This window comes from Ambystoma mexicanum, chromosome 12 (assembly GCF_040938575.1).
Source record: "Ambystoma mexicanum isolate Mex_15411 chromosome 12, UKY_AmexF1_1, whole genome shotgun sequence".
In the NCBI taxonomy this organism is placed as follows: Eukaryota; Metazoa; Chordata; class Amphibia; order Caudata; family Ambystomatidae; genus Ambystoma; species Ambystoma mexicanum.
This window is the reverse complement of record NC_090936.1, coordinates 634,660,287-634,674,338: the sequence shown is the minus strand read 5'-3', so window position 1 is coordinate 634,674,338 and position 14,052 is coordinate 634,660,287. Positions and strand designations below refer to the sequence as shown.

The following is a 14,052-nucleotide window of genomic DNA, read 5'->3' as shown; positions in this document are numbered from 1 at the left end:
AGTAAGGCGGTAAGGGTTTACCGGTGCCCTTACCGGTACCGGTAAACCCTTACCGCCTACCGTTTAATGAGGCCCTATGTCTGCACCCAGTTTAGGTTTACGGTATTCCGGGCTTCCAAATACTCAGTTGACACTTTGGATTGCAGGCCAAGAGAGCCTTCCCGCCCCCATACAACAGACTAAAACAAACATGTCATTTTGTTTTATCATATTTACGCAATTAGGAAGAAAAATAGCAGAGTAATTCTCTCACTCCACTCACATTTGCAATAAATTCAGTTTTTGAGAGTAAAACACTTCTTGCAACGACTTTATCTAGTGGTATCTTTAAGGTGACCCTGGCATACCAGCATGGTGCTGGCCCCCCCAGCACCAATGATACCGGCCGTGTGACCGCCGCCGGCCCCACAACATTGGCAACGAGTGAAGAAGAGCCCCTTTGATGCCTCCGCTCCGTCCCTGTCCCTCCATTGGTTTTTTTCTCCCTTTTTTCTTGGTGGGAGGGAAGAGGAGGGAGAAGGGAGGAGGAGTAGCAAGCCACCGCCGCAAGAAGTGAGGGATGCCCCTGCATGACTTCGCCCCGGCCACGGCCCTCTGTACCGAGGGTGCTCGTGCGGCCGGGATTGAAGCATGCCTGCAAACCCCCTTGCTGCGGCATCCCCAGAAAGCAGAAGTGTCAAGTTGCCCCCCCCCAGGGGAAATGAAACGGTGCGGCCGCAGCCGCGAGTGATGCTACACTTCCAGCCGGAGGAGAGTTGTGCTGCCCTCCCCGTGGCATTCTGCTGCAAGAAAAAGAAGTGACCGCCCCCCCCAGGGGAGAAGTAAAGGAGCGGCCTCTGTCGCGAGGAATGAGTGACCTCCCCGCCACGCACAAACTGCAGCTATCCTACATTCATATTCTAGTTAACTTTACTACAACCCGAGCGCAGGCTTGTTCCAGACAAGCCCCAGATTTTGAATACTCAGGAGGAAGGCTTGAGGGTTCCTGACAGGGCTGGTGCTGCTCTTTGGATCATTCACCAGATAGTTCAATGAGCGGGGCTTGATCTAACCCACTTGCTGCGGCTGGTGTGTGACCATGCTGTATTGTGTGACCCTCCCATGGTGTATAACCCCTTTAAGGGGATGTGTTCCTCCCACGTGTATTGCCCTTTTAAGATGGTCCATGACTGTGCCATGGCCCAGGCTAATAAAAGGAGCCCCTGCAGGCACGTGCAGCAGAACAGTTGCAGACTCCAACTATGGAACTTTTGTCTCTGTCTCTCATTGTGGGCCTGCAGGCCTACACCATGTGACCACGGTCCTTCGGTCCTGCAGTCCCCATTCCGTGTGACCACGGCCCTGCAGGTCCTTGCTGGTCTGGGCCCCCCAGACCAGCCTGGTGCACTGGGTCCAGCCCAGGCACCCACCATCCAGGATGCTCTAGGCATCCACGGTGCTTCGTCATCCAGGCTGTACCCCACATCCTTCCAGGGCCCTGCCCTGAAACAGCAAGTAAGTCCGGGTGACCAGGGTATACCAGCATGGTGCTGCCCCTCCCCCTAGCACCAATGAGACCGGCCGCGTGATCGCCGCCGGCCCCACCACACATGCCACAGCTAGCCCTGAATGTGATAAGTGTATTGAGCATCCAGAAAATGTGCCAATTCGTCCAATTATGCTTCTATTCTCCCCCTTACACTGAGATTTGCCTTGCATTCTAGACTGAATATTGCCCTTTAGACATGAACTGAAACCCACGTCTTTGCAAGGTTAACACCCACATTCATGGAAAGGCCCTACACGCTGCCGGATGCACTCGTTCTATCTCTGTTGGCCGGTGTGCAGTCAAAATATCGAAAATAAAAGGTTGAAAGCCAAAAATGTCGAAAAATAAATGTCGAAAAAAAAAAAGTCGAATTCCTCTTTTTTTAATTATATATTTATTTTGGGGTCCGGGAATAAAAACAAAGGGGTAAAACAAATAAGGGGGGCTGGAGGGGGAACCGCCCCATTTCGGAAAAAAAACGTCATAAAAAATGTTTTACTTTTTTTTTCGACCTTTTGACTTTCGACCTTTTTGTTTTCGATTATATCACTATAAACCATAGGAAGCTGGTGATCGCAATGTACTCGCTGCTCGCCTTCTCTCTTCTCACCACTCTTCATGCAGTCTTCCCCACACTTCCCTCAGGCAGCTCCGAGTCCCAGCCTGCTTTCAAATATATTTCTCATCTGCCCAAAATGCGCTCTATCTCACTCAAACGCTGCGTCTTGCTCCGACCCCCCAAACATGCCAAGTCTCCCACTATAATAAGACCACATCACAGCACACGCTCCACTCCCGACACAACTCAACGCTTCCTCATGAACAGTACAGCATCAAGGCTAACAACAGACCCTTCACAAACCCACCCACACCACTCCCCTGAATAGCACCTTGATTTAACTCCAGCTGCAACCCAGTGCCTGCTTTCCCCTGCACGTGGTCCTCATCCTGAGCAGCTCTATCTCTCCCTCTCTCTCTCTCTCTCTCTCTCTCACACACACACACACACACACACACACATTTGCACTGTCTCTCTCACACACACACAAACTCCTCTTCTTCTTCTATCCACACACAACATCTATATCAACACTAACAAATGCAGACACACTAACCACACACCCACATGTACTCATCAGCTATCCCCCCTTGCTGAATGCTCTCCAGTCGGGTAAGGGATGGTGACCCACATTAACGGTTTGCTCCATGCTCATGCAGCTCCTTGCTGTCCTCACATTAACTGTATGTCCCACTGTGATGTTTGCTATTGGTACCCGTCATTAATTAATTCGGCCCCAAGATGTACAACATTCATTGTAGCCCTGTTGTATTTTTCCTTGTTAGTGCCTTATACTCATTAATTTTGCTCCCCGGTGACCCACATTTTATTTTACCCCACTCTGATTTTGCTCTATGATGCCAGAATTAACTGTCACTCCACTGTAGGTTTTCTCCTTAGTGTCCCGCAGTAATTAATGCCCCCCCATGTTAATTTGCTCCTTGGTGTAGTACTTTAATTGCTGACCTGTGCGATTTTGCTCCATTCTGTTGCACGTTTATAAATGATGCTCCTTGGTATCCCACATTGATTGTATACCCCACTGTAATTTTTGCTCTTTGTGTCCAGGTTGAATTAATCCAGCCCCTTGATGTACCACATTCATTAAAGCCGTAGTATAATCGTGCGTGTTAGTGTCCCATATTAATTAATTACACTCCCTGGTGGCCCATATTTTATTTTGTTTTACTCAGATTTTGCTCTGTGGTGCCAAGACTTAATGTTACTCCGCTGTACGTTTTCTCCATAGTGTCCCACATTAATTAATGCCCCCCGACCCCCTTGTGAATTTGCGCGTTTGTTTCCCACATTAATTGTTGCCCCAGGGATTTTGCTCCCTGATGTCTGTCATTAATACATTCTCCACTTTTAATTTGCTCATTGGTGCCCTACATTAGTTCTGCTTTTTTGTGTCCCGCCTACATTTTTGCTTCACTATGTCACTGTGATTTTATGTCGGAGTACCACCATAATTTCTTAATGCTATTCAGTGTTTGCACCAGCCTATACCACTGCAAGTTCTGCCCCACACCAAGTCAGGCAATTTCAGTCCTGCTGTCCCACACCAATTGTACCCTGGCACCCCACTTTACTTTATTACTCCACAATGTTACCCTGCCCTGCCCCCGTTCCACTGCAATTTGTTCCATACTCCGATCCTGCCACTGGAACTAGTGATATACTGTATTTGCGCTTCCAGTTTCCCCATTAAATTGGGACACAGGAATCACACTGAAACTGTCCCTTTGTGATGAGCAGTGAATAGGCTCAAAGCACACAAACACGACTATCAGCTGTCACAAACTGGATATTTGCAACCAAGAAGTACGCCAAGACCAGATGCTTAAAGTTCAAAGATTTTATAAGGGAATGTGTACAGGGCTGGGCCAAATTTAACTAAAAACCTTGAAGGGTTTAACTATCGCCTTCCGAACCTTAAAAGGATAATTTAATTTCCCTGATCCGTTCTGGGTTTTCTGGTTGGGAAATAATGTATTGTGGGAGATGTAGTTAATCTAAGGGTGGTTTGCCTGCATAATTTCGATGTTTTGGCGCTGTGACAGGTTTTCTGGTATCTTCTCTGTCTTAAGACACAGGACCAGGTATTTTGACAGTTTTACACGCTACCCACATCTTAATTCCCCTTCCTGGATGAGGTCTGTTTTTTTTTCTTCTGTTTCTGAGGGGCATTGTGGGAAATGTATTTTTTCATTACTGGGTTGTCGAATAACCCAGCTCCCTGACTCTCCTGGTTCATGGACGTTAGACGAAGCTCCAAGCATGTGACTTTGTCACACAGCCCACTGACAGACTAGATCTTCACAATAATGCAACACCTATCCTCCCAACCCAAGGAATATACGTGGATAGCAACGTCAACGTGAGCAATGTCCTCTATGTGTTCACAGGATTTTGCTCGCACTTTAGATTTCTCGCTCCACGGTGCCGCCAACGTGACATATTGCTGGCAGCTAGAAATCCGAAGTGCAAGCAAACTCCTGCAAACACACAGAGGACAGTGCTCACAGATTTTGAGCACTCTCCTCTGTGTGTTATCAGGATTTTGTACACAAATCACATTGTATACTGAAATCTATATTAATAAAAATGTAAATGTTTGTTTGTTCAAAATCTTAAATCTCCGAAAATTCTTCACCGATTGCTTTGAAATTTTGACACAACGTTGCAATCGAATATGCGTGTGTTTTTATATACCCACCATACATAGATGTCACACCTGGGACAGGTAAAAACATGTTTTTTTCTGAAAAACAGCACCATCTGTTGGACATAAAAGCAACACACGGTATACTAAACATTTTCATGCTTTTTCGGAAACACAGCACCATCTTGTGTACGTAAAAGCAACACACGCTATACTTAATATTTTACGATTCCATTTCAATGTTTCCGATTTAGAATGGCTCAAATACGTGCAGAGGAAGCAGCAGAGTGACGTGCAGCCAGACTTCAGTATGCACGGTTGCGAGCACAGCGATTGCGTTCTGCAGCTTCAGATCTGCTTTGTTCTCAACAGAATGAACGCGACAGGCTGAGTGTGGCTAAAAGACGTCAACAAGAAACAACAGATCAGCGTCAAACATGATTCTGTGCTCAGCAATCACGCGATTACAATCCCCTTGCAATCCGGTACAACCCAGCTGATGATTACAGTTTGAGCCGGCATGTTCTCATCGGCGCTATGACTGAGGTGTGTCCTTATTGCAAGGCTCTGAAATTTAATGGAGAAACAAACAGAATGTGTTGCACCGCCGGTAAAATTAAACTGCCTCAACATGGAGAACCGCCAGAGCCATTAAAAACTTTGCTTGCCGGATATACCACCGAATCAAAGCTAGAAGTGAAGAATGCAGGCAATTGCAATGTCATGCCACAAACCGTGGATAGCAACACAATATGAAGAAACGTGGAGAACAAACACAAAGTCAGTGCAGTCAACAACGTACAGAAAACAACAGGAACCTAGAAGAAGAAAGTAGGCAATGCAAAGTGAAAGACAGTGGAGCACAAGACAGTGGGCCTGATCACGACCTCGGCGGTAACGCTAACGCTATTAGCGCGGGGGCTATTAGCGTGACCGCCATAGCCCCCGGCGCTAATAGCGCGAGATCACGAGTTGGGCGGACTTGGAAGTCCCCATTCCCCATTGGACCCATTCGGGAATGCCCCATTCCCCATTGGGCTCAATGGGGAAAATTCACGCTCTTACCGCCGGCGGATTTCCCGCCGGCGGTAATAGCACGAATTTTCGGCGGATTTCCCTCCAGCCAAGAGCTGGGGCGAAATCCGCCGAAGCCCTGATTCGGCAGACCCTTAAATCTGGCGGTAATAGCGCTACCGCCGGATTTAAGGGTTACCGCCGAGGTCGTGATCAGGCCCAGTGTCAGAATAGTATACAATAGATCGAAGAGGGAAGGGCTGAGATGGGAGAGTAAGGAAATTAAACGCAGGAGGCAGGGTGGAACAGGTTGCCGGAACCTACGATGTGAGGGAGCCCACGCGGCCAAGTTGTGCACACCAAGTTGTGGGCTAAGTATTTGAGCACAGCACAATACAACACACACAGATTTGACTTTCCCAAAAGGGGGAAAAAGGCTACGTTTTTACGCACAGCATAATACAACACACCCACATTCGACTTTCCTAGAGGGGGAAAAGGGCTAGGTTTTTGAGCATAGCACAATACAACCCACCCACATTCGACTTTTTTAGAAGGGGGAAAAGGCTATGTTTTTGAGCACTTTCCCAAAGTTGGGAGAATAAGGTTTTGAGCAAGGTAATGATACAACACACATTCGACATACCTGATCATTTGCTCTAGGTCGATGACTGCAAACTAGGTGCTACCACGGCTGACACTGGCAGACGCCACTAGAGTTTTTGTTAGCCTCTGGTCCTTGGCCGGGGGGGCTGCCATGGCAGGGGGTGCCTTGGGTGGCCAATTTAAAGGGCCCGCCAACAAATGGGAGCCCAGTGGGTGGGAGGGAGAGGTGCGCCTAACAGACAAGGAAGCAATGTGGACAAAGGGAGGGGGGAGTGGGCACACACGCGCTGCAGTGCGAGAATAAAACCTTTACAAATGCCCAATTTACTATGCCACGGAGCACCTGTCCTCACATCAGCATCAGAGAATTTGACATTGTCGTTGCCTCATGATGGTGAGGATGGCCTGTGAGGACAGAGGGAGAAAACACATGTTGGTGCATGCTTACATGCTGTCTGAGCAGGAGTTCGAGCCCTGGGTCCTCCATTGCCCTTTTCATTGTCTGCCCCTCGTTTCGGACGCCCGGGCAAGAGACACCCTTGATCTAAGGGTTAAGAGCAGAAAGGAAGCGGTAGGGCTAAGAAGATGGCTGGTGCTTAGGCCAGGTGACTTATATCCACTTGCACTTGCTCACCAAGTGCAAATGAAAAGAGGCTTGAGGGCTGAAAGTGATTGACAGGTGGGCAGGTCTTAGGCCAGGTGATCAAGATCCACTTGCACCTGCTCACAAAGTGCCCCCACAATATTAGACAATATTCCCACAATGCAAGCATAGCACCAACTTAAGCAACAGTAACCCCATGTCCTTCCAGCACAACACTGAGAACATAGAGTGGATGTCACATATGCAGTATATTTGGAGCATTTTGACATTTCAGAGGAGGGGCTGTGAGGAAAAGCACAATATGCAGGATGGAGACACATCTGCCAGCACAAGGAAGCAACGTATAAAAGTAAGTAACCAAATATTTTGTACATTAACAGAGCAATTGTTTTAGTGTTTTAAATTAAAGGCTACTATTTTCTTGCCTGGCCTTATTAAATGTACAGCTTATTAATGTAGGTGGGAGGAACAACATAAGAAAGGATAAGTACCTGTTGAAGTGAAGGGAAAGTAAATATGAATAAAGGGAAGGGAGCGTGTGAGTTCCTTTATAAATCTTCATTGAAGGAAATGAGACACAGGTCAGTAAAAATGTAAATAATAGGCATAGTGGTTGCAAATTGACAGCATTTTTAGTAGAGTGTAGCAAAGCACGGGTGAAGTATGGGTTATACATATAAGCTTGGCCATATGACATTCTTTTCATGATATGTAAAACGTAAAGGGGGCTCTGGACAAGAAGAGCTATAGTAATATGATTATCTTTATGTTGACAAGTGAATGTGTATATGACAGATAGCCTGGAAAGGTGGACAATGTGATGGCTATGTCCTAGTAAAGGAACAGAGAAATATTGCATCATAAATGTAAGTGATAGTAAATGCTATACACATATGTCACACTTGCCTGCACGCATACATCACATGCGCTTGTTTTCAGCATCAGGTGCAGGTGTATTAGAGCAGGAAGGTTAGGGGGGTAACAGAAATTGTTTGTTGTATCTCGGTATGACTAACACAGCCGGAACCAGAAAAGGTTGCAACCCGATGGCACATGAAGAAGGTCGACAAGAAAGACACAGAGAGGATAATCTAAGCAGGCCTGCCATTGCTTCTAAAGACCATGAAAGTGCAGCTTACAAAAAGAAAAAGAGCGGGGCACCACAAACACTGCGTTTAGCGAATGAATGGGGACAAAAAATCACCTTAGAGAAATGCGCCAGAAAAAGGACAGCGCTCTCCATGCAGAAGAGGAAGGAAAGGCCTACTAAATGGAAAGTACAGTTTTATTAGTTAGTTTACTATGAATTTTGCCTCCATTTTTTCTCTACAGGAAGTGAATATCATTTATCTATGGACCTGCCAGGAAGAAAGAAAAGGAGCAGCGAAGGAAGACTTTTTATTATTAGTATTATTTTTCAGCCTACAACACCTGGTATTCCCAGGCGGTCTCCCATCCAAGTACTAACTAGGCCCGACACTGCTTAGCTTCCAAGGTCAGACAAGATCGGGCGCATTCAGTGTGGTGTGGCCGTAATTATTATTATAGTTTATCCCAAGTAAGATCAATAGTATAAAATACTGTAGTCATTTTATGGAAAAAAGGACAAGACACAAGGTTATGAAGAATGTGTTTGCTTGGGGATGACACTTCAGACCTGACGTGTGGGTTGGGCTCTGCCATCTCACATATCGCTGAAACACAAACGTCCATTACAGAGGAGAAAAATAAATAAATAAACATCAAAATAGATAACATAGGTGGGGAGCAGTCATTCACTACAGGGCGCATCGAGTTATGCATTAAGTAGGAAGAGCATGTATTGGCACAATAAATAAAAAGGCCTCAAAGGTGGAGTGGAAAAGTAAGCGATTAGAACACAAATTAGACAGAAAGGGTCATTAAATGAAAAGAAGAAACATTAGTAATAGTTGTTAAGTAGATAATAGCATGCAGGAGCAGTATTCCGGCCTTAGCAGTGAGTGATAATAATAAAAACTCACCCGATTTTCTTTGTTTGTAGATGAAAGGGGGATAAAGCAGCACAGAGCATACACAAGAGTTACCCGGCAACCGAGCCTGTAAGAAGGGACAGCAGGCCTTAAAAATTCAGCAGGCCTGGTGCGGCCCAGAAAGCAGCAGCCCAATACTCACTGAACTGGGCAAACAACAAGTACCTCTCTTTGTGCTCTGCATCCTCATACTACCCATAGTGACATCATTTCCTTGATCAGTTGTCCTGCCTGCAAAGATCCAGCTTTTCAAAGTGGGCCCGCACAAATACTCACAGGCCGCTGCATTTGAATAACGTACCATAAAGCAACAAAGTGAAGCAGTGCACTAGCAGAAAGCGCATGGACTTCCCGCCGAGAAGAATGAGCAGCAGTATGCTGCCCCACTGCCCAACAAAGTTGTGGATTGACTACCAGAGTCATCTGAATATAAAATGATATGATATGATGCTTCATTTATAACGCACCTGTACACAAATGTTTCTAGGGGAGACAAGACAAGGTAGGGAGACGTAGGGAGGATGCAACAAATGATCTTACTAGGCCTTGTGTCACTCAGATAGCGCAAGTGCAGGGAAGGGGGTGAGGAGAAGTGCCATGGGGAGGGAAGAGTGAAGTGCAATCAGCGCAGCATTGCTCTGAGTAAGTGCCGCCGGGGGAGCCAGTTCTGGGTAGTGCAAGGAGGCAGGGGACTGTAGGGTTACTGATACAACCCCTAAGTGCGCCGAGTCCTGGTGATTACAGAGCATGGAGGAGCCTGGGGCCCATTGGGTTCAGAAGGTAGCCAGGCCGACCAGTCAGTGCAGCAGACAGGTAGGACAGCTAGGGAAAGAAAGAGAGAAAGCGGAAGTGAAATGGAAGGTTTTGAGCTGTTTCCGGAACCTGAGGGGGTCCTACTCTAGTTGGAGAGAGGCAGCGAGGCCATTCCAGAGGGAGACCCCCTGCAGAGGAGATAGAGCTACCTCCTACTCTCTGTCCGACCATCAGAGAGTTTGAGGTAGCTGAGTAAAGGGCTCGAGAAGGAAGATGTTTAGGAAGAGAGAGTTGGATGTAGTGTGGACCCTGACCCTAGAAAGCCTTGTGGACAATGCAGAGGGTCTTGAACCTGATCCTTGCAGCCACCGGGAGCCAGTGGAGAGATTTCAGGGCTGGAGATATGCGATCCCTGGGCTTGAGGCCAAGGACAAGTCTTGCAGTCCTGTTCTGGATTAGTTTCAGAGGGCAGAGAGTAGAGGAATGCAGGTTGAAAAAGAGGCTGTTGCAGTACTCCAGAGTAGAGAGAAGCAGGGCTCTGGAAACGGTGAGCTTCTGGGGGGAGGTGAGATAAGAAAGAATACCTCTGAGGAGGTGCAGCTGGTAGTTCATTGATGTGAGTCGAGAAGGAGAGAGTGGAGTCAAAGATGACCCCAAGGTTTTTTGCCTCACTGGAAGGCATAAGGAGAGAGCCCAAGGAGGGCAGCCAGAGTGAAAGACAGAAAGCAGGAGCTGGGGTCCCAGTGAGGAGGATCTCAATATTGCTGCATTTGAGGCAGAGATCATTGCAGGTGCACCATTCCTGTATCGCAGATAGACAGTTAGGAATGAGCGAGAGAGGAGAGGAGGCAGAGGGGAGCCTGAAGGAGTGTTGAGTGTCATCTGCATAACACTGAAAGTTAGAAGAGAAGGTAGTGTTGAGATGGGCCAAAGGGGCCACGTACAGGTTGAAAAGCCAGGGTGAGAGGTTGGAGCCCTGGGGAACACCACATGTGGATAGAGAGGTGGTGCAGAAAAAGGACCACAGTTGGACCTGAGAGGGGCGGTCCAAGAGGAAGGAGGTCAGCCATGCGAGGGTCTGCAGGGACGTCATTTCAGCAAAATGCCAGGGGTAGCGGAAGTGACATCACACGACCCTTGACCCCTGATGGCATCACAGGAAGTGATGTCATTTGACCACACCCTGAAGTGATATCGCGTGAAGTGGTGGAACACAACATTTCACCCATTGAAAAAATAGGAAGTGGCATCACATAGCATTGTACACTAGGAAAAATATGGTTACGATATCTCCCGCTCACTCCCCATCACTCCATGTAAACATTGCTGGTTACACACCCCCAGCCAGGAGTTCTCCTCAGGCCTAACACAGCCACACTTGGTCTGGATAAATCCTGCCAGAACGAACACATACTCCTGACCTCAACCACCACACCTACCGCTATGAAGCAGCCACTACACGAATTCTGCACCAGCTGCACACATACCTGGTGTGCACACACACCTTTGGACTCTCTACTCTCTCTACTGACCCAAACTTCGGTTCCCAAGGGCGTTCAACCTACCAGCGCCTTCAGACCATACCAATGGTATATAAGGCACTATATAAATGCAAAATAACATAACATAATATAACATAATGTGATGTACATTTCATACAAGAATAGATTGCCATATGTATCGATAAGATAAGTGTGTATAGGCCCATATTACCAAATGACTGTGAATGCAAGCAGATGTCTATGACCAAATGATAATGATGTGTTATTATATAGCACTTACACTTAAGCGCTTTATATAGAAAAAATATACACCCAACATCACCCAACCTGTGTTGGTACTCATTTATCGACCTCAGAAGGATCAAAGGCTGAGTTGAGGCATTTAAGAACAGACTAAATCAGTGACTCACCTCCTGAAGTGTGCGTGAAATAAACCTTTAATGAGTCTAGCAATTATTGTATAGAATTCCAAAAAAAAGACACATTATTTGGTATTACTATACTTTCTTATTTAGGGTCAGTGCTGATTTGTGGCACTCCTGTTCTTATTTTTTTAAGGGGCCTGAACAAGAAAGCCAGCCACTCCAGAAGTAAAGAGCCACATGGTGCTGGCCACAGCCCAGGAGGTTGCTTTCCGAAAAAAAAAAAAGAAAAAGAAATTTGAATTTTTTTATAGAGGTCGCAAGGGAAACCTCAGAGGTCGCAACTGCGACCTCTGGCGACCCCTAAATGACGTCCCTGAGGGCATGATCTGTGATGCCGTGTTCTCATGGAGATGACTGATCAGGATGGCACTACTGACTGTGCCGAAAGCAGAGGAAAGATCAAGGAGGATGAGGACAGAAGGAAGGCTAGTTTAGTGAGCAGATATTCACAGGTTTTCAGGAGAGCAGTGTCCATGCCTCTGGCTGCTCTAAAGCCAGACTGATGGCAAAGGAGACAACCAATGGATTGGGTGTGGAGAGTAAGCTGGAGATGGCCAGCTTTTCCGAGAGTTTGCCCAGGAAATCAGTGATGGAGATTGGGCTGTAGTTTGTCGTTCAGGAAGGATAGCTGGAAGGATTCTTCAGGAAGGGGTGCACAAGGGAGTGCTTAAGGGGAGAGCAGAAAGTTCCAATGGCAGACCGATTGCAGAGATCGGCCAAGGCTGGAGCAAGGGTGTCAATGTGGTTCTTGATGGTGCCGGTGGAGCAGGGGAGCACCTGCTTGGATGACACTTTCATAGATCGGACATGTTTAGAAACGTCATCAGGAGTGATCACAGAAAAAGAGGAGAAAGGAGGAGGAGAGGGAGAGGCAGCCAGAAAGGGGTCAGGAGAGGTAAAGGGAGAGGAAGAGGAAAGAGAGGAGAAGTGAGATTACAGGATGTCCTGAGTTTTAGAGGAGAAGTGAGAAGCCAGAGCCATGCAAAGGGTGTGACAGGGAACAGGAAAGGTGAAGACTGCAACAGGATTGGCCAGCTCTTGGCTGTGTTGTTAGAGGCAGCATAGATGTGGGCTTGGATGTGGAATCACTTCTTTTTTTATTTTTATTTGGTTTAGTTGCAACACAACTTTTCAAATATTTAAACATAAGAGCTCAATAATTGATCATATATACAAACAGCCATAATAAAAAATAATGAAAAAATATAAAATCACATTAATATACATAATCACATTAGGACACATTTTACATTTATCCATCATTTTGCCCTTGCTAGAGGCATTTACAACAAAATACATTTACCACACCATACTACTACCATTGTCGCATAACCCTTTGACGTGCATAGCTCATTGCATTACAAATACTGATTGAGCCACTATGAATGGTCTCCATCTTTGGACCCTGTGCCCTTAAGCATAACCTTAACTCGAGGTACTACCATATTTAAAAACTGTACTATTGCTACTTGTACCCTCTCCCTCGGATTACAAAACACCATTTACCATAAATGATCATCTGACACCTCAGTGTAGATTTTAAAACACATTATCAAAGCATCTTGACCGTATATTCTTCAGAGCACCACATTCTACTAGCAGATGTTGGAAAGTTTCCCTTTTTTCAATTGAAAAACAGTATCCACAATAATTACATTCCATAGGGATTAGTTTTCGCCTGCACAGAATGTCACGGGTATCCCATAGATTCAATCTGAACCTTAGGAAATCCGCCCGGACTTTCTGTGACGGACATTTCATTAGATACGGAGCAATTGTTGCATATCTCTTTATTCCAAATAACCAGATATTGAAATCTTTATACTGATTGCAATTGGCTAAATTTCTAGCCCAGTCCGCTTGAAAGAGTTTTTCCTTTGCACGGTCGGGGTTCGAGATCAGCAAGTCGAGGGACACATCCGCTTCTGCCAGTTGATCACACACATTATTCCGCCAAGCCTTCAGGAATGAATTCCTAGATTTTAACAGGTTATAGCCAATTATTTCTAGAATAGTTCCGCTATTTAGCCCCATCAGGCATTTGCGAAAGAAAGCACATTGGCCCTCAATAGGACTCCGGCGCTAAACCATGGTGCTACTAGCACCATGGTCCATGCTGAAGTCCGCCATGGAGAAAGGGGGAATTACCACCCCATTCCAAGGTTGGCGGGGCGGTAATTCCCCCTTTCTCCCTGGCTCTTCCGCATTCCCATTTTTGCCCCATAGGGCTCAATGGGAATGGGGAAGGCGGCAATTACCACAAATTGCGGTACCGTAATTGCCATCAAGGTCCCTTTGCGGGTCCCTACTTTAACAGCTGGTCCAGACCAGCCGTTAAGGTCGGGAGCCGCAAAGGGACCTCGGAGTAAGGCGTTAAGGGGTTA

The 14,052-nt window shown here is 46.5% G+C and overlaps 1 pseudogene; it reads right to left on the bottom strand.

The window, feature by feature from the left end:
• Window positions 1-8,395: 8,395 nt before the first annotated feature.
• Window positions 8,396-8,514, bottom strand: LOC138514871 (5S ribosomal RNA; annotated as a pseudogene).
• Window positions 8,515-14,052: the final 5,538 nt, after the last annotated feature.